This window comes from Canis lupus, chromosome 24 (assembly GCF_011100685.1).
Source record: "Canis lupus familiaris isolate Mischka breed German Shepherd chromosome 24, alternate assembly UU_Cfam_GSD_1.0, whole genome shotgun sequence".
Lineage (NCBI taxonomy): Eukaryota > Metazoa > Chordata > Mammalia > Carnivora > Canidae > Canis > Canis lupus.
In genome coordinates, this window is record NC_049245.1 from 17,050,035 (window position 1) to 17,068,565 (window position 18,531).

Genomic DNA, 18,531 nt, shown 5'->3' on the forward strand with positions numbered 1-18,531 from the left:
GCTCCAGGGTCCTTGACCAACCTCCATCGTTGGCTACTGGATCTTCTCACAGGTAAAATAGACGACCAGGGACTAGTGCAGGAGAAAATAAGACCCTGAGTCCTGTGATCCCCTATTACAGGCTTGGTGCCTTAAAGAGCTTCATTATTTATAGGCTATTAGTTCTGGGGAGAGGTTTTGAGGGATCTGTTTGAATCTTGATGGGAGGTGCACTGTGAATCCTGCCAATATCAGTTGAGGAATCTGCCCATGAAGAGGGTGGTAGCTGACCCAATAGGGACAAAAGATCAGTATCCCCAGGCTCCCCTATAGTGCCACCAGAGATGGAGCAAATAAAAGATGTTGAAGGGTCATTTAATTTGCCTGGTTGGCGATTTTGATTCTAGAGTTATTTATTTCCTTCCTTTGGGAGAAATTCTGGCGTGATACTTTTCTGAGAAATCTTGGCCCAGTAAATGAATGCGGTGGAAAAACCAAGGAGAGAAGGGTGAGAATCTGAGGCCTAAACAAAAGGGAATAGGTGCAGAGACAGAAACCTGTTGAGGTTTAGGAGAGACCCCCACTATTTGAGCTGTTTTCATTCCCTGATGCCTGCAGGACCTGCTTTCCAGGAGTGGTGTTGAGCACCAAGAATGTGGCTCTGGGGTCAGTAAGACAAAGAGATTAATTCTCAGTCTGGAGAGTGGTTTCTCTGAGCAGAACTGATTAAGAGGGAGAACTGGGAAGAGAAGAGTCCCTGTAGGTCCTTGGAGCCCTGTCACTGGGGATTAGGAGGATGTTGGAAAGACTGGCTAGAGGGCTTCTGGAATGCTTAATTTTCTAACAGTCTTTTTTTCCAGTACCCTGGCCCTTGGCAGCACTAGCAGAAACCAGGAGGTTTTGGTCTGTTGAGGGACCTTCATTTGCCAGGTTTGAAATTGAGACTTTAGTGGTCTTTATTTCAGGTGACCCCTTCTAGAGTTTGAGTGAGCTGGTTTGCCAAGCTAGCTAAATGTAGAGTGGACAGTTTTCCCATTCTATGCCGGCCCTTCAACTAAAAGATCCTGGTTCATTCAGCCTGTTAGTAAACATAGAATTAAATGCTACCCAGATGGATTCAAGCTTTAGAAGAAGATCAGAGTCTTCTTCAAAGACAGTTTGGAGTTGATAATAGAATGATCAGGTTCATTAGGTTTTTGTGTGCAAGCCAGAATTTTGTTCCAATCAACAGGCTTATTAGGAAAAGCTACTGTGATTGCCAAGTGGAGATTTCCAGTGAGTGTTCTAGGATCTTGCCAAAAGTTAGGGGTTTGTCTCTCTAAATCTTTTAGATGTTCTCATGGGGCTAGTTTCATCCAGTGTTTGGCCTGGTCCTCACTGAAAAGCACACGGCCTGGCTGATACGAGTCTGAGAAACCAGGATGGTAAGTTGGAATAAGTATGTTAAACTCTTAGTAAACGTGAATTCTGAGTCACTTTATTAGGAAACTTTTCAACTCTGGCTCGCAGTCTGCCCTTGGTCCAGGGAACATACGACATTTGGGGTTTATTCAGATCCTCAGAAGACTTAACTTTAAAAGGGCAGGTTTTATTAGGTTCAGGAAAGGAGGGAGTAGGGAGAGAGGTTCAGAGGAAAGGGGAAGTTCAGACCTGAACACAAGACAGCTGCTGCATATCCTGAGACATAGATGACAGGAAGGAAAAAGGCCTCAGAAGTCTTATTCCCCTTTTGTTTATGTCCAGTAGTCTAGAAATTGTATCTTGCAAACAGGCAATTTTAGATGCCTGGTAATGTTCAGAAGCTTAAATCCCACAGAAGGCATCCCATTCAGTTTTGACAATTTTAGGGCCATGGCTGTGCAATTAAGATTTGGGAAGAGTAAGTTTGGGGAGATGGCAAGTTCCCTGTAATGGCCATTGGAGTTCTAAATTACTATGTGCATAAAGAGGGACCACAGTTTTTAAACAGAAAACTGGCTAGGGTCCCAGAAGTGGGGACATCCTCAAAACATTTTGATGACTGGAATCCTATTTCTTTGGGTTTTTTTTTTTTTTTCTTCTTCCCCTAGAAGCAAGAAAGAAAACTTCTAAACAGTATGAACAATCTGGTTCTAAAAGGAATCAGAGCAAAAGCCAGTTCTGTTCCAGTAGGCACAACCCTGTTCCCAAGAAGTTGGGTGAAAGGCTAGCACAGTTTCAATAGGGGTAGCCTGGTTTGTAACAGGAGTTGGACCGAAGGCCTAGATAAGTATTCTCGTAAAGGACAAAGCTTTAAAACAGATCACGAATAATTCATGGAGAGCTTAAAACACAGAGTGGAGCTCAAAATCTGATAGAAAAGTTACCTTCAGATTCTAGGGTTGGTCAGAAAGCAGTGAGCTCTGGTAGCTCTGTGAGTATGGGTACCTATTTGCTCACCAGCCTTGGAGCTGTTGGTGGCCTTGTGGATCCCACTTCTTTTTTTTTTTTTTTAATTTTTAATTTTTAATTTTAATTTATTTTTTAATATTTTATTTATTCATGAGAGACACAGACAGACAGAAAGAGAGAGAGAGAGAGAGAGAGAGGCAGAGACACACAGGCAGAGGGAGAAGCAGGCTCCATGCAGGGAGCCCCCGACGTGGGACTTGATCCTGGGACTCCAGGATCACACCCTGGACCGAAGGCAGGCGCCAAACCGCTGCGCCACCCAGGGATCCCCCCCCCCTTTTTTTTTAAGATTTTATTTATTCATGAGAGACACAGAGCGAGAGGCAGAGACACAGGCAGAGGGAGAAGCAGGCTCCATACAGGAGCCCGATGTGGGACTCCATCCTGGGTCTCCAGGATCACGCCCTGGGCTGAGGGCGATGCTAAACCTCTACGCCCCCTGGGCTGCACGTGGATCCCACTTCTAGTCACCAAATAATGTTAACCTTAAAAATAGGTCATTATACCAGCAAAAATGAATTAATTTGGGGTATTGAGCTATGGCCAAACCATAGGCAAGTCCAACAAAAGAGACGGAGGTTATTTTATGGAGAAGGAAAAAGTTGGGAGGGGTGGCTTTGAAGCAAAGCCTATTGGAGGAAAATACTAGTTCAGGGTGATGGTAAATTGTCATTGGCTGAGTTGGCAAGGGTAGCAGATTTCTTGTAGGAGCTGCAGTGTACATCTTTCCTTTTGGGGACTTATCATTGATTCTTTCCTATTGAGATTTTTCTGTTGTGCTCTATAATAGACAGTTCTTCCTGTAATTGACTAAGTGGTACTGGCTCCCCCTTCTAGTCTCTGCTGCTTTCTTCCCCACTCCACATTAGTGAGGTTTCCATTTATTAATTTTAACAGGTACTGGAGTGCCTGGGTGGCTCAGTCTTTTGAGCATCTAACTCTTGGTTTCGCCTCAGGTCATGATCTCAGGGTTGTGGGATCGAGCCCTGCTTGGGCTCTCTGTGCTTGGTAGATTTGGCTTGTCCCTCCTCCTTTGCTTCTCCCCTGCTCTTTGAGCTCACTTGCTTTCTCAAATACATAAATACATACATACATAAATATTATATTCAAAAAAACTTTAAGAGATGCTTAGTACAGTGCCAGGCCCTTAGTGAGCACTAGAGAATTATGTAAACAAAATTTTTAGGGGATCCCTGGGTGGCTCAGCGGTTTAGCACCTGCCTTTGGCCCAGGGCATGATCCTGGAGTTCCGGGATCGAGTCCCGCATTTGACTTCCTCCATGGAGCCTGCCGCAACCCCCCCCCCCCATGAATAAACAAAATCTTAAAAAAAATTTTAATATATTAAGATCTTATGCTAGAGAATATGGAGTTTGAAAATTATCAAGGAGGAAACCCCAACTAAGTACGAAATTGCTGTTTCCAGGCATTCTAAAATACCATTTTACAAAGCATTCAGTGCAAATTAAGAGTCAATTTTGAAGGGAATGAATGAAGGTCCCATTTGTGATCCTGCCCAGGAGCTGGCTGGGGCCTCCTAGATGCTCCTCAAGAATGAAGGCGTAACAGAGCAAGTTCTAGGATTGGGCACAGCTGAGTGAGAAGTAGACTCCATTCATGTGGAGAGCCTTCTGGTAGATTTATTATTACTGTTTTTATTTACCATCTGTTTTTCTTTAGCTAGGTCTTGACTCTGCTAACCGGGACCCCCCTGTGGTTTCAAGCTTGGACCTCAACAGCACCAGGAAATGTAGCTCAGCGGATTGTAACGGAAAGCATATGGACAGGTCCACGGCCCAGCATTTAGGTGCGTCTGAAACCCAGCCTTTTTTGTTCTGCATTTTGTGATGCAGTTGTGCTGACAGCCTTTTAGTGTTAGAATTCATTTGTGCTTGACCTTGCCCTTTGCACATGTCACGAACAGTCTAAATGCAATCCTGGGAATAATTAATTGTTCCATTAATGCTAATGATAAGGTAATGGACTGCTTTAGGCCAAATTCCTTGTAAGCAGATTACAGTAGAAAATAGGCAAAGTCTTGCCACTTAGGGGTAGTGATAAGGTAGGAAGTAAATATTTTCCTTTTCCTTTTTATGCTTTTGACATTATCAGTAAAAATTTGAGTACCTATTGCCAGTTGAGGCTCCTTGTCTGGGTCCCAGGTCTGAACCCTGGGGGTTAAGATTAAAGACCTCTTCCCTCTTTTTCAAGCATTCTGCAGTTTAAGTAGTAAGATTATTACATTGCATTCCTCCCTTCCCCCATCCCAAAGCTTGAGGGGCATTTTGGTTATTTTATTTTATTTTTTATTTTTTTAAAAGGTGGGTAGGTAGGTAATCCTTTATTATTATTAATATTTTTTAAAGATTTTACTTATTCATAGAGGGGGGGGGGGGCAGAGACACAGGCAGAGGGAGAAGCAGGCTCCATGCAGGGAGCCCAATGTGGGACTCGATTCCGGGTCTCCAGGATCACACCCTAGGCTGCAGGCAGCGCTAAACCGCCGCACCACCGGGGCTGCCCATTTTGGTTATTTTAAATTTTTTGCTGTTACAAATAATACTGCAGTGAAATTTCTTATACTTATTTTAGGGAGAATACCCATAAGTAAATTTCTAGCAATAAAATTGTTGGGTACAGTGCTTAAGATTTTTTTTTTTTTTTTAAGATTTTATTTGAGAGAGTGAATTTGCATGAGAGCACAAGCAGAGGGGAGGGATAGAGGGAGAAGCAGGCTACCCTTGGAACAGGGAACCTGATTTGGGACTCTATCCTAGGACCCTGGGATCACGACCTGAGCCCAAGGCAGATGCTTAACCAATTGAGGCATCTAGGTGCCCAATTTTTAGTTTTAAAATTATGACATATTGTCCTGTAGGGAAGCTGCAAGAATTTATACTCCTACTAATAAAGTCTCTCAAACAGGTTGTCTTGTCAAAACTAAATTTATTCAGTATAGTGGGTGTAGAATGTTATGTCAGTGGTACTTTTATTTATTTTCTTTTAATTTACATTAAAATTTACAGTTATGAGAGTTTTCACAGATGCTGAAAGGGGATCATTTTTTAAAGTTTTTTTTTTTTTTTTTAAAGATTTTATTTATTTGACAGGGAACATAAGCAGGGGGAATAGCAGGCAGAGTGAGAGGGAGAAGCAGGCTTCCCGCTGAGCAGGGAGCCGGATGTGGGGTTTCATCCTAGTATCCTGGGATCATGACCTGAGCCGAAGGCAGATACTTAACTGACTGAGCCACCCAGGCACTTCTTAAAATTTTTTTTTCATTTTCATTTTTTTTTAAAGGTTTAATTTATTTATTCATGAGAGAGGGAGGGAGAAGCAGGCTCCATGCAGGACTCGATCCCGGGACTCCAGGATCACACCCTGGGCCGAAGGCAGATGCTAAACCACTGAGCCACTCAGGGATCCCCCCTTTTCCATTTTCTAGTAGAAAGTCTGTACTTGCTATTTAAAACAGGAAATTCCAAGAATTTAGGAGGAAGATTCTTGATCCTACCACCTAATGATGCCACCGTAAACATTTGTGGATTTCTTTCACTTTTTGTTTTCTATGCAGTTTTTTTTTTCTTAAGCTGGTATCATTATATTTAATACATTCTTAAAAGTAATGTTTATTAACCATGAGGAAGGTGAGGGGAAGACTGTTCTGTCTATGGATACCTGCAAAATACATAGTTTCTCAGGTCTTAGAGTTTGTTAGTGTCTTTCTATTTTAGTCCACACATCCCTTTCTCTGCTCTATTTGTGCATAGAGCTTCTGTTTGTGCATAGAGCTTCTGTCTCAAATCTCTGGCCTTCAGGGGCTCTTGTCAAGTGTTAATGCCACTCCCAGCTCAAGTTCAGCATGTCCAAAAACTTTGTCCATTACTTATCTCGTCAAGCCCCTTTCCTTATTTAAAGGAGATACTCTTGTTCTTTTTTTAGAAGTCCTCTTTGACACCAAATCTTCCCCCCCTTTCAGATCTCTCCCTTTGTCCCTTCTACCATCCCAGTTGCCAAGATCCTCATACTTGGGTTAACACAGTAGCTTCTTAACTTTCCATCTTGAAATTTTTTTTAGCAGTAGACTCGGTTTTCCTCACCTGCCCAAAAACTCATGTTTCATAAAGCTGTGTTTCATTAATGTTGGATTTTTAAGACTCCTTTGACCCTGCAAGGTGTTTTTGTCTTCCACCTCCTCTCGTGTGCTGTGGCTAAGCTGTTTGCATGGCCTAGAGATTCCCAATACTTGGTTTCCATGGTGGCCTACTGCTCAGGACTTTCTCTCCTCCAAGGCTGACATCCAAACTCCACTTTCCCAAATTAATTTCTGACTATTTCTGGCCCTTGTGAGTTCCTTTCTCCCAATTGTTCATGCACAGTTTAATAATTATCATTTCTCTCAAATTCACTTACTGTCCTAGTCCACTGAGATGGCAGGTGGCTTTACATGTAATCCATTTCCATCAGTGCTGAGATTTGTGGCGGCTCACGAAACTAGCCAAATGGTTGGTTTATCCCCCCCCCCCTTTTTTTTTCCTCTACAGGTCCTAAATATTTAGCTTACAAAGCTGGGAAAAGCAAAAGCTTGCTGATTAGTATGTTATCGAGAGCATACACGTGATAGTTCACTGTCTGGGCATTCATAGCTGAGAACAGTGCCAGGAGCCTGTAGACTATGTGGCCGGTTCTGATTCAGGCACATTTTATAAGTTGATCCATAGACGTGGAAGGGTTCAGATAGAAACTGGATTAAAGACTCGGAGCTGTGCGGAACCGTGTTTTATTGGTGGCTGACTTCCGAGAGGCTGTGTGTGGTAATTCTGGTGTTTTTGGTTTACAGACTGTGCTGTTGACATCAGTGCCCCACTTTCTCAGAACTAAACATGTTATATAAAATTCATTGTTGATAGTTTGATTGGTAGCAACAAGAGAATTAAATATTTACTGGAAAAAGTGGGTACTTTCAAAAACCTATGTAAACACTGATGATGATCAGGGAGCTTGCATAAGAAGGTAAGGAAGGAAGACGGTTACTATGGAACAGTTACTATGAAGGGACTCCAAGCATATTAGAAGAGTGTTGGCCTTTTCAGTGGGGTGTGTTATAAAATCAATGTGTTAGTGTTGAATTAAGACCCAACTATTGATAAATTGCCTAAGTCCTTGGCTGGCTTTCTCTTTGGTATGGAAAAATCTAATCGATAAATTTGTCCCATTCCTTCTAATGATAATTAAAAAAACCAAACAGGTATTATTTGGCTTTAGGTTTGCCATATAAAGTCAGAACTTGCAACTCAGTAGTTACAAGGGCCCTCTGGTTTTGAGCCCTTTGGATGGACCCTGTTAGTTTTATTTTATTTTTTTAAAAGATTTTATTTATTCATAGAGAGAGAGAGAGAGAGAGAGGCAGAGACACAGGCAGAGGGAGAAGCAGGCTCCATGCAGAGAGCCCGATGTGGGACTGGATCCAGGGTCTACAGGATCACACGCTGGGCTGCAGGCGGCGCTAAACTGTTGCGCCACCGGGGCTGCCCCTACCCTGTTAGTTTTATTTAGGTTTCTTGTGCTGGTTCTGAGCTTGTAGGGCAGACTCCCCCTGCCCTGGCTCCCCTTAGGACCTTTCAGCTAGCCTTGTTGTTAGCAAGTGGATTTACTCTTTGGCCTTTCTCACATCTGGCTCCCTCCTTCTTTCCAGTGCTGTGAGTGTGAGAAATTAGGTTATTAAGGTTTTGGCACCTGCTCCCCTCCATCAGAGTGCGTGCTGCAGAGCTGATAGTGTAGCATAGTAATATAGGGTTTGTTCTGATGTCTGAGCTAGGAAACACGGCCATGCCTATGTTACGTGTATGTGCGTTTTGTAAAACCTAAGTATTGGAACATACTCTTTTGATGGGGTCTGATCACAATTACCATGGTTGTGTACTTGCATAACTTTTCTCTTTTCCTGGTATCTTCTTTCTTTAGACCAGTGCTGTTCAATACAGTTACAATGGGAGTCACATATGTGATTTTCCAGTAGGTATATTAAATGAAGTAAAAAGGGGGTACAACTAATTTTAGTAATGTACTTTATAACATATGAAAAGATTATAATTTCACAATTAATTATACGATTATAATTTCGTATAAAATTATTGATAGAGATATTTTGCTTTTTTCCTCCATAGTAAGTCTTTGGAGTTTCATGTGTATTTTACATGTAGCAGCACATCTCCTTTGGACTGACCACATTTCAAGTGCTCAGTAGTCATGTAGGGCTGTTGGCTCTTGCACTGGGTGGCACAGCTCAAGGCCCACGTTGTTCTGCACCACTAAATAATATGTTTTCAACTTGTAAGCTTTTGGATTTTGGGGTATTTCATAACATAAGCCACTGCATAATAGCATGTAATTATAATAGTTCATGGGCTGCCTAATAGAATGTACTCATTGTCAAATGATGCTTCTTTCAGCTTCCCTTTCTCATTTTTTTTCCTGTCAAATTGAGAGATTTCCTGTTGCCTGGAAAATGCTTCTGAACTAGTTCTATAAGTAAATTGATTGATAGGCAGTATTTCTAGATAATTTCATTTATTCCCTGGCTTGAGAAGAAAAAAATTTCAATGTATTTTAAATTTATATATTTATATATTTATATATATTTTTGTATATATAAATTTTTATTTATTTATTTATGATAGTCACACACACAAAGAGAGAGAGAGGCAGAGACATAGGCAGAGGGAGAAGCAGGCTCCATGCACCGGGAGCCTGACGTGGGATTCGATCCCGGGTCTCCAGGATCGCGACTTGAGCCAAAGGCAGGTGCTGCGCCACCCAGGGATCCCTGTATATATAAATTTTTTAAACTAGTTTTCTATTTTACCCAAGAGCCACAAATGTTTTGTAGCTTACAATTTTTACATATGATTGATTTTAATGAATTAATATGTATACATTAAAATTTATTAAAAAATTTTTTTTCATGAGAGACAAAGAAAGGCAGAGACATAGGCAGAGGGAGAAGCAGGCTCCCTGCGGGGAACCAGATGTGGGATTCAATCCCAGGACCCCGGGATCAGGACCTGAGCCAAAGGCAGATGTTCAACCAGTGAGCCACCCAGGAGCTCCTACAGGATCTTTTCTGGGAGTTTTATTTCCAGTTACTTCAGCTCTCCTGAGCCTTGCCCTCTCCCACACAACACTTGTGGAATCTCTGCACACATCCTGTCCATCCTAGGTCTCACTTGTTCTCTACTGTTTCTCCTCAGGCACTCTGGTGCTCTCTGGTTTCCTCTTCCCTTCCTCACCTTTTTTACCAGCTGTGGATGCCACAGGGAGTCATGTGATTGCCCACTTACTGGCATCTTGGTTTCTTCACTGAACTGTCTGGGTGATTTACCAGCCTTCCGCAGTAGCACAGTTCTGCTATTTCAGTTTTTCCACAGTTTTTGTCCTGGTTACCCTCTGCTTGGAGAGAAACCAGGTATCAAAGTGACTTTCTCCATCACCCATTTACAAGTTCTGGGCTCAGCCAGACCCTTGATTCTTTTTTTTCCTTTTTTCTCCTTATGTGAATCTTTTCACTCTTCTTTTCTTCAATGTCATCCTCTCTCCTCTCCACCATGACTTCCACTTCTTCATTAAGAAAACAAGTTACCAGGTAGATGTTCCCTCAACTTCTGCCCTCCTCCCTCATTAAGCATTGAGAAACAGTGACTATTTGTGTACACCTCTGCCCACTTTGTTCCACAGAGGATGTGAGGTAACCCCACAGGTGGTCTGTGTGGAACTGTTGTAACAGATCCTAGAAGTTTGCCTACCAGGGTTACAGGAGAACTGCTTCCTGGTCCCAGTGGCATCGTTAGGACTTCTGGTCCCTGGTTTATGGAGACATGTTTGTGTTTTCACAGAAAGCGGGGTCTTAGAAGTGGCACAACCCTCGGGCTGCGGCAGGTTTAATGCCCTCTTGAGATGACAGAGCCCATCCGGGGCACAGTCAGGGCTGGAAACTCCATCACCTCTTTTGTGGCCTTGCCTTATCTTAAATGAAAATACTTCAGATAGATATTTTTCCCCTGGGAGGGAGGTGGGATTGGAGGTGACAAGGAACTGAAATTTATTTGTAATTAAAGAAAAATAGATAGTGGATCTACATGGAACAAAGTCTAAGAGCTTCTGAGGACAGACCAAGTAATTATGTCTCCTTCCTGTCTGATTGCAGATCCCTTCTCTGCAGGCAAGTACTTGTACCAGGTTTTATTTGTGTGTTCTGTGTATTCTTTTGGTAAGAGTTTGTTCTTTAATAGTGAAATTTCACATGTAAAGAAAATGAATGAATGAACACTCAGAGGCCAGATACTCAGATTTAATAAATCTAAACATGCTGGTGTCTTTGCTTTGTCTGTCTTTCTTTTAAAGGAAATAAAAACATTTTAGATAATCTGTTCTTTGCTAGTGTCCTCTCCTTCCCTTCTCTAGCAGAGGTAACTCTGCATTTACATTTTTACTTTTTTGGGGGGGAGGGTAGAGGGGAGGGAGAGGAAGAGTATCTCATACAGGCTCCACACCTAGTGCAGAGCCCAATATGTGGGGCCCAGTCTCCCGACCCTGAGATCATGACCTGAGCTGAAATCAAGGGTCACATGCTCAACTGACTGAGCCACCCAGGCGCCTCTTGTATTTTTACTTTTGTATTACATGTTTATATACCCATAAACCCACATTCAGTGTTGACTGCATGATTTAAAACCTTAAGCTCATGTGGCATGTGTTCTTCAGCCTGCTTGCTCATTCAGGAATGTCTCAAGGCATGTTGACCCAAGGGGCTAGATAGAGTGAATTCATTTTAGTTGTTCTTTTTTTATTCTATTTAAGCATCAGAACTTATATATTCTGGGATGCCTGTGTGGCTCACCGGTTAAGTATCTGCCTTCAGCTCAGGGCATGATCCTGGAGACCCGGGATGGAGTCCCACCGGGCTCCCTGCATGGAGCCTACTTCTCCTTCTGCCTGTGTCTGCCTCTCTGTGTCTGTCATGAATAAATAAATAAAATCTTAATAATAGTAATAAAAAAAGTATGGCTCAGGCATTTCTAATATAACCAAATGTGAAACAGAAGCTTTTTTTCTCTGACATAACCTGGCTCCTTTTTTCTTACTGTTTCACCATTGTTAACATACTGATTTATTAATATGGCTCAAGATGTTTTCTTGCGGCCAGTTGGGAGGAGAGGACATACTTCCACTCATATCCCATGGGCCAGAACGTAGTTGTGTGGCCACATCTAGCTGCAGGGGAGGCTGTGAAATGTTGCCTGAATTTCATTGGTTGTGCCCAGCCTAAAATCAAGAGTTTTTATAAAAACAGTAATTGAGTGAGGGAGGACTCTTGGAAATATATAGTGGTCTCTGACACTTCTGATAAAATATAGAAGTAGTCACACAAAACAATGCATAGTTGGAAATAAGTTGTACATTTTACATTTTAATTCTTTTTACTTTTCTGTATGTTTCAAATTATTCAAAATATTTTTTTGAAACAAAGTTTTGTATTTACCAATTATTTTACCAAGTGTCAATTCAACATTGTAACACTAGGGGGTGGTGTTAGGCAGTGCATTTGCTGTTTGTGTTTCTAGAACTATTTTTTTTCTCCCAGGTTGGGCTCATTATAGAATCAGAGCAGTTTCTGTCCAGTTGGTAATCCTAAACTTTCTTTGTTGTCTTACTCAGTTTTTCAACAGTTTCCAACATTGAAATGTCAATGTGTAATGTTTATTAGGAAAGATAGAAATAAGCACATATAAGAATGTTTCTCAAAAGTTTAGATTTTGTTTTTAAAAGGAAAACATAAACTGGATATTGCATTAATCAAATTATATATTTTCAAATGCTTAATTATTTCTTGGGATGCCTGGGTGGCTCAGCAGTTGAATGTCTGCCTTTTGGCTCAGGGCGTGATCCTGGGACACAGTATTGAGTCCTGCATCAGGCTCCCTGCATGGAACCTGCTTCTCCCTCTGCCTGTGTCTCTGCATCTCTCTCTGTGTCTCTCATGAATAGCCTTTAAAATAATTATTTCTGAAGAGTTAAACATTTTTTTTTGTCTTAAGTTTAGCCTTTTAGTTGGCTTGCATCATTTTTTTGGTCCTAAATTTACCAACTTTATAGGTACTAAGATTTGAGCTACCTTTTTTTTTTTTTTTAAGATTTTATTTATTTATTCATGAGAAACAGAGAGAGAGACCGAGAGGTAGAGACACAGGTAGAGGGAGAAGCAGGCTCCAAACCAAACTGGGAGCCTGACGTGGGACTTGACCCCGGGTCTCCAGGATCATGCCCTGGGCCAAAGACGGTGTTAAACCGCTGAGCCATGTGGGCTGCCCGATTTGAGCTACTTCTAATTTGTCTCTTAATATAATGGGTGAGGCATAAAACTTAGAAAACCAGATGAACACAAAAAAGAAATACTCAGAATCCTGCTTTATAGAAATGACCACTGTAAAGAAATTGGTGTATTGCCATATACTTTCCTAGTATACTTGTCCGTGTCTGTATACAATACTTTACAAAGAGGGGGGATTATATGAGTTAATGGTAGTGCTAAGGATTTTTTTTCTATGTTCATACTGTATGAACTACCTATTTTTCTGAAGTGTCTTATTCTAGATTTTTTAAAATAAATTTAACATTTTATTTTTTTATTTTTTATTTTTTAAAGATTTATTTTTATTTATTTACGAGAGAGAGAGAGAGAGAGAGAGAGAGAGAGAGAGGCAGAGACACAGGCAGAGGGAGAAGCAGGCTCCATGCCGGGAGCCCGATGCGGGACTCGATCCTGGGACTCCAGGATCGCGCCCTGGGCCAAAGGCAGGTGCAAAACCGCTGAGCCACCCAGGGATCCCCTTATTCTAGATTTTTAAACTGATTTTCTGAGACCCATTACCTATGAATAATTATTTTCTTTTTCCAATATTAGAACTTTAAAACCTTTTTCCAATATTAGAGCTTTAAAACGCAGTAGTTAGGATAATTGTATTTTTAAAAAATATTTATTTTTCTTTCTTTCATTCATTCATTCATTTTATTTATTACACCCAGAGAGAGGCAGAGTCCTAGGCAGAGGGAGAAGCAGGCTCCCTGTGGGGAGCCGGATAGGGGACTAGATCCCTGGACCCTGGGATCACGTCCTGAGCAAAGGGCAGACACTCAACCACTGAGCCAACCAAGCACCCCTGTTAGGACAGTCTTCTATACTGGAGGCTGTGAGACTCCTGTTCCTGGCTTTATGGGTACTGTGTGGGGTATTTCAGGGTAAGTATCTCATTGGTTATGTCATGAGATGGGGATGCTTTTTGAGGACCTTTTTTCCTTCTTTGTTGAATGTGCTGAGTTTTATTTGAAAATTGATGCTGAGTTTTATCCCATGCCTTTTTGGTTTCTTCCTTTTACTTAGTTGTAGTACTAGCTTTCCCCTCCCTTTTCTTTGTCAAGTTTGTGATCAGGATGATGCTAAATTTCTAAAATGGTTAATAGGGCCCCCCCCCCCCCCCCCCCCCCCCAGTGCTCTGGAGCTGAGTAGCTTAGGAAGTTCCTATTTCTTAGTGCTTGGAGACATTTGCCTGGGAGGCTACCAGGGTCCATGTATTTTTGAGTAGAAGGTTTCTATCTTGCCTTGGCCTTGGGAGGCTTGTTTAAGAACCTTCTTGGATGTATTTATATTAATTTACTTTTTTTTTCTTGCCAATTTTTCTGTCTTTCTCTAATTTCTTATGCTTTCTTTAGGGTACTTTTATTACTCATTCTTTATTGTTGTAAGGGTGTTTTTACAGTTTCAGTTTCATCAGTTACTTGGGAGAAAGTTGAAGATTTTGAAGTTGTTGCGACTTTGTTGTTTAATAATCCTTTTGACATTATGGTCAGGCAGTGAGAAATAATAAATGCTCCTTTTCTTGGGGGCTGAACTTTTCATTTGGCATGATGACCAGTTTTAACAAATGTTCTGGAACCAATGAAAATAAAGCTCTGTGGGGTGCACAGTTTGGTACCTATTATGTTAGTCTTATTTGTTATATTGGTCACATTTCCTAATCAATAAAAAATAAAGCCCACGTGGAGATTGCGCCTGTGTCCCTGTCCCTTGACCCTTCTGCCCCCATCTTCTTGGAAACAGGTACGTTTATGAACTCGTGGTCCTTTCTTCCATATTGTTAGCCAGTGTGGACTTTATTTCAGTGAAATACTGTTTGGAACATAAAAACTGGCATAAGATTTCTGGTCTGAATTTTTTACTTTAGCAATGGAAAGTTAGCCTTTTTCTCCCCCCATTTGATACTTCCTGGCATGATTTCATAGTGTCTGATATTTAAAAAAAATGAGGCAGCATTAATGTTGCTTTATTCTTGTGTCACTTTAAGGTGTACATTTGGGCATTGTCATTTATATTGATACATCTGAGAATACTTTGCATTTAAGTCACATTTAGTTTGTGTTTTAGTTTGTAATGTTCCCATTTTTTTAAAGATTTTATTTATTTTATTCATGAGAGACACACAGAGAGAGAGGCAGAGACATAGGCAGAAGGAGAAGCAGGCTCCCTGCAGGGAGCCCAATGGGGGATTTGTTCCCTGGACCCTGGGATCGCTCCCTGAGCCCAAGGCAGATGCTCAACCATTGAGCCACCCAGGTGTCTTTCTGTTTCAGATTTTAATAGTGGTTTCCTTTAAGTAAAAAACACTTTTTAAAAACCTATCCAAAACATAAAAACCCCATTTCTCCAGTAGTTATCCCATCCCTAAGATCCATTGGTATTTTAAAAGTCCTGCATGTTTGGGAGATAAGTTTAAGCATTATCTTATTGCCTATCTTCAGTCTTTAATAATGTCATCTTGCTCGACCTGCTTTATTAATTACATTTCCACATAACCTAGCATATTCTTGGAGAATAATTTGACCTATGCATTTTGTTTCATAATCAGGTTTATCTTCATTATTTAGTTTCGTCCTGACCTTGATGGTTTTGTTTGGCATATGTGAATAGTACCTCTGTATTTTAGGGGCCTTTCTGAATTTTATATAGTTGGAAGAATAACCTTAACCTGTCCCTCCCCTTTCTGAGCCCCTGCACATCTGAGGTGGCATTTTTTTACTTTCTCACATGAAGGGTAGCTTGTCTGGATATAAATTCTTCGGGAAAACCTTTTTTTCAGTTCTGTCTTCATTTTCTATCGATTTCTGGCATTTTTATGCTGCCTTGGAAAATCCTGGAGTTCATCTTAATTATTGCTACTACTTAACCCAAATACTTTCTCCTTCTTCCTGGGTGTTTCTACAACTTTTTCTTCCTGTAGCTAAATTAGTTTGCCAGAGGGTGTACAAGAACAGGTTTCTTCTCTCTGAGTTTTGTATGAATCTGGCTTACTTTGTAATCTCTCTACTCAGATTTTTCTTAATAGAGAATAAAAACCTTCTATTTTGATATCTTTTTATATCTTTTTTTTTTTTAATTTATGATAGAGAGAGAGAGAGAGAGAGAGAGAGAGAGAGAGAGAGAGAGAAGCAGGCTCCATGCACCGGGAGCCTGACATGGGATTCGATCCCGGGTCTCCAGGATCGCACCCTGGGCCAAAGGCAGGCGCCAAACCGCTGCGCCACCCAGGGATCCCCGATATCTTTTTATATCTTGAAGCCTGTTCCATTCATTTTTTTATGAAACCGTCTTATTGAGATAGATTTCACATGCCACAGAGTTCGCTCCTGTTTAATCTGCACAGAGCAGCAGCTTCCAGGGAATCAGAGACTTGTGTAACCGTCACTGTCAAGTTTGGAACATTTTCTTCATCCCATAAAGAAATGCCAAATTCATTAATAGTCACCTCCATTCCTGTACCCCATCTCCACCCCAGGCAACCACCAATCCACCTTCTGTTTCTGGATTTGCCTAGTCTGGACATTTCATGTGAACGGAGTCCTGCTACATGACTGGATTCTTTGTTCTTTTTTTCTTTTTCTTTTCTTTTCTTTTTTTTAAATAAATTTTTATTTATTTATTTATTTATTTATTTATTTATTTATTTATTTATTTATTTATTTATTTATTTATTTATTAATTATAGGCACACAGTGAGAGAGAGAGAGAGTCAGAGACACACAGGCAGAGGGAGAAGCAGGCTCCATGCACCGGGAGCCTGACGTGGGACTCGATCCCGGGTCTCCAGGATCGCGCCCTGGGCCAAAGGCAGGCGCTAAACCGCTGCGCCACCCAGGGATCCCTCTTTCTTTTTCTTAAAGATTTTATTCATTCATGACAGAGAGAGAGAGAGAGAGAGGCGAAGAGACACAGGCAGAGGGAGAGAAGCAGGCTCCATGCAGGGAGCCCGACGTGGGACTCGATCCTGGGTCTCCAGGATCACACCCCAGGCTGAAGACAGGCGCTAAACTGCTGAGCCACTGGGGCTGCCCTTCTTTGTTCTTTTTAAATCTAGTCAAGGAGCACTAATTTTCCGTGTCTTGTATTTGCTGTTTGCTTTTGTCCGTCCACACTTCTCATCTGTGAACTGTTACGGCCTTTCTAGACTTTTCCTTGTCTCTCCGTGTTTCTCCGACTTGTCCTCCTCCACCTGCTTGTTTTCTGCTCTTTCCTTTGGTTTTCACTTCTCATTGTTGCTTCTTCACCACCCTGAGCTTGTCCTCTCTTGGTCTGTGTCCATTTCCTTCACATAATTGTGTGATCCCATTTCCCTTTTTTAAAAATAGCAACTTTTTAAAATTCCTTTTTGTTCCAAATTGAAATTTTCTTCTGATTCCTGCAGTTTAACCTTTTTGAGGTTAAGAGTCTTCACAAAACAGTCTGGGAACGATTCTTATGTTCAGGATATGGAGACTGGATTATTTTGCCCACAGGCCGCATACTGGGTCCTTCTTTTCACTCACTTTGGAAGTAAGGGGCCTTCTGGTCTGTCTACCTGGGCATGTAGACCCGAGGTGTTGGCTGTGTCATATGTGACCGGGGCCCTAGGAACTTCTGTGACGAAGCTCCTGCTCCAGAACTGTTAAAGCTCATGGCTCCCAGCCTTCTCCCCACTCCCACTGCAGCTTCTACTCCAGTCAGGTGGCACCTCTCTCTTGTGCCCACCACTGACTTCCCCTAAGATGATTCACAAGTGAGTAACCATCAGAGCTGCTGTTGTCTAGGCTGTCCTGTCTCTCCCTCTGCCTTTCTCATGTCTTCCAGGGTGTACTGTGCTGCCCCTTCCTGCTTGAGCCATGTGGTCCCTGTGTGGTGTTGGGGAAATAGAGGCAGGTTCTGGCCCTCTCACCATATCCCAGGGGCGCAGGTGCCCACCACCCGGGTTTCTGGCAGGCCCTGGCCTGGAGCCAAGACTAGGAAAGACAAAAGTATGATGACAGGTGTGGCTTCTTCCCTTCTGTCGGTACTAGATTGTCAGTGTGTGTTTGCTATCTTGCGTGTGTCTGCAGGCCCTTCCACTCCTCACTGGGGCCTCGGCAGTGGGGACCTGCACATCAGATGCCACACGCATCGTAACCCGCATTCAGTGGTTGACTCTCAATATTGCAGTTAGTTGTTGCTTTTCTTACTATTTCAATGAAGAGATTGTGCTTTGAGATGTCTTTTTAATCTTTGAAAGTCTTTGAGCTTTGAAAACAATTGCTTTGGGGCCCCTACCCTAGATGGGGAAATGAGAAATTACCAGGAAGTAAGAATTAATCGCTCCTTTCACTGAGCTTGAACACAGTTTGAGTGGACTTGTTCATCTGACCAGGAGTGTTTGGAAAGATAGGTTTTAATTTCCCTTATTTGTGTGGGTTTGAGAAATGTAATCCCAGCAACTGCTTGGTTTCCACAATAGAATATCCACCCGGCCACATAGAAACCTGCTCTGGATCAATGGTGAGCAGGCCATACCAGAAGCATGTAGTAACCATTTGTAACCAGGTGGTGGCTGTTGTGTAATGTCTGACTAGGTGGTATGGTTATACAATTTTGGCAAGTCTGTGTGGGTTATAAAAGCCGAAATTCCTTCAGCACCTGAAACGGCTCATGCTGAGCATCAGGACGATCCGGCTCAGCACGGGTGCCTGCACAGAATTGGTGGGTTGGACACTGATTAACGAGTATTT

At 41.9% G+C, this 18,531-nt stretch overlaps 1 protein-coding gene across 1 annotated transcript in view; it reads left to right on the forward strand.

Moving 5' to 3' along the window:
- Positions 1-4,147: 4,147 nt before the first annotated feature.
- Positions 4,148-18,531, forward strand: part of SLC23A2 (solute carrier family 23 member 2) — a 106,085-nt gene continuing 91,701 nt past the window's right edge. Inside the window, 1 exon segment of the mRNA NM_001313813.1 lies at positions 4,148-4,216. The gene's annotated coding sequence lies outside the window, so the exon portion shown is untranslated.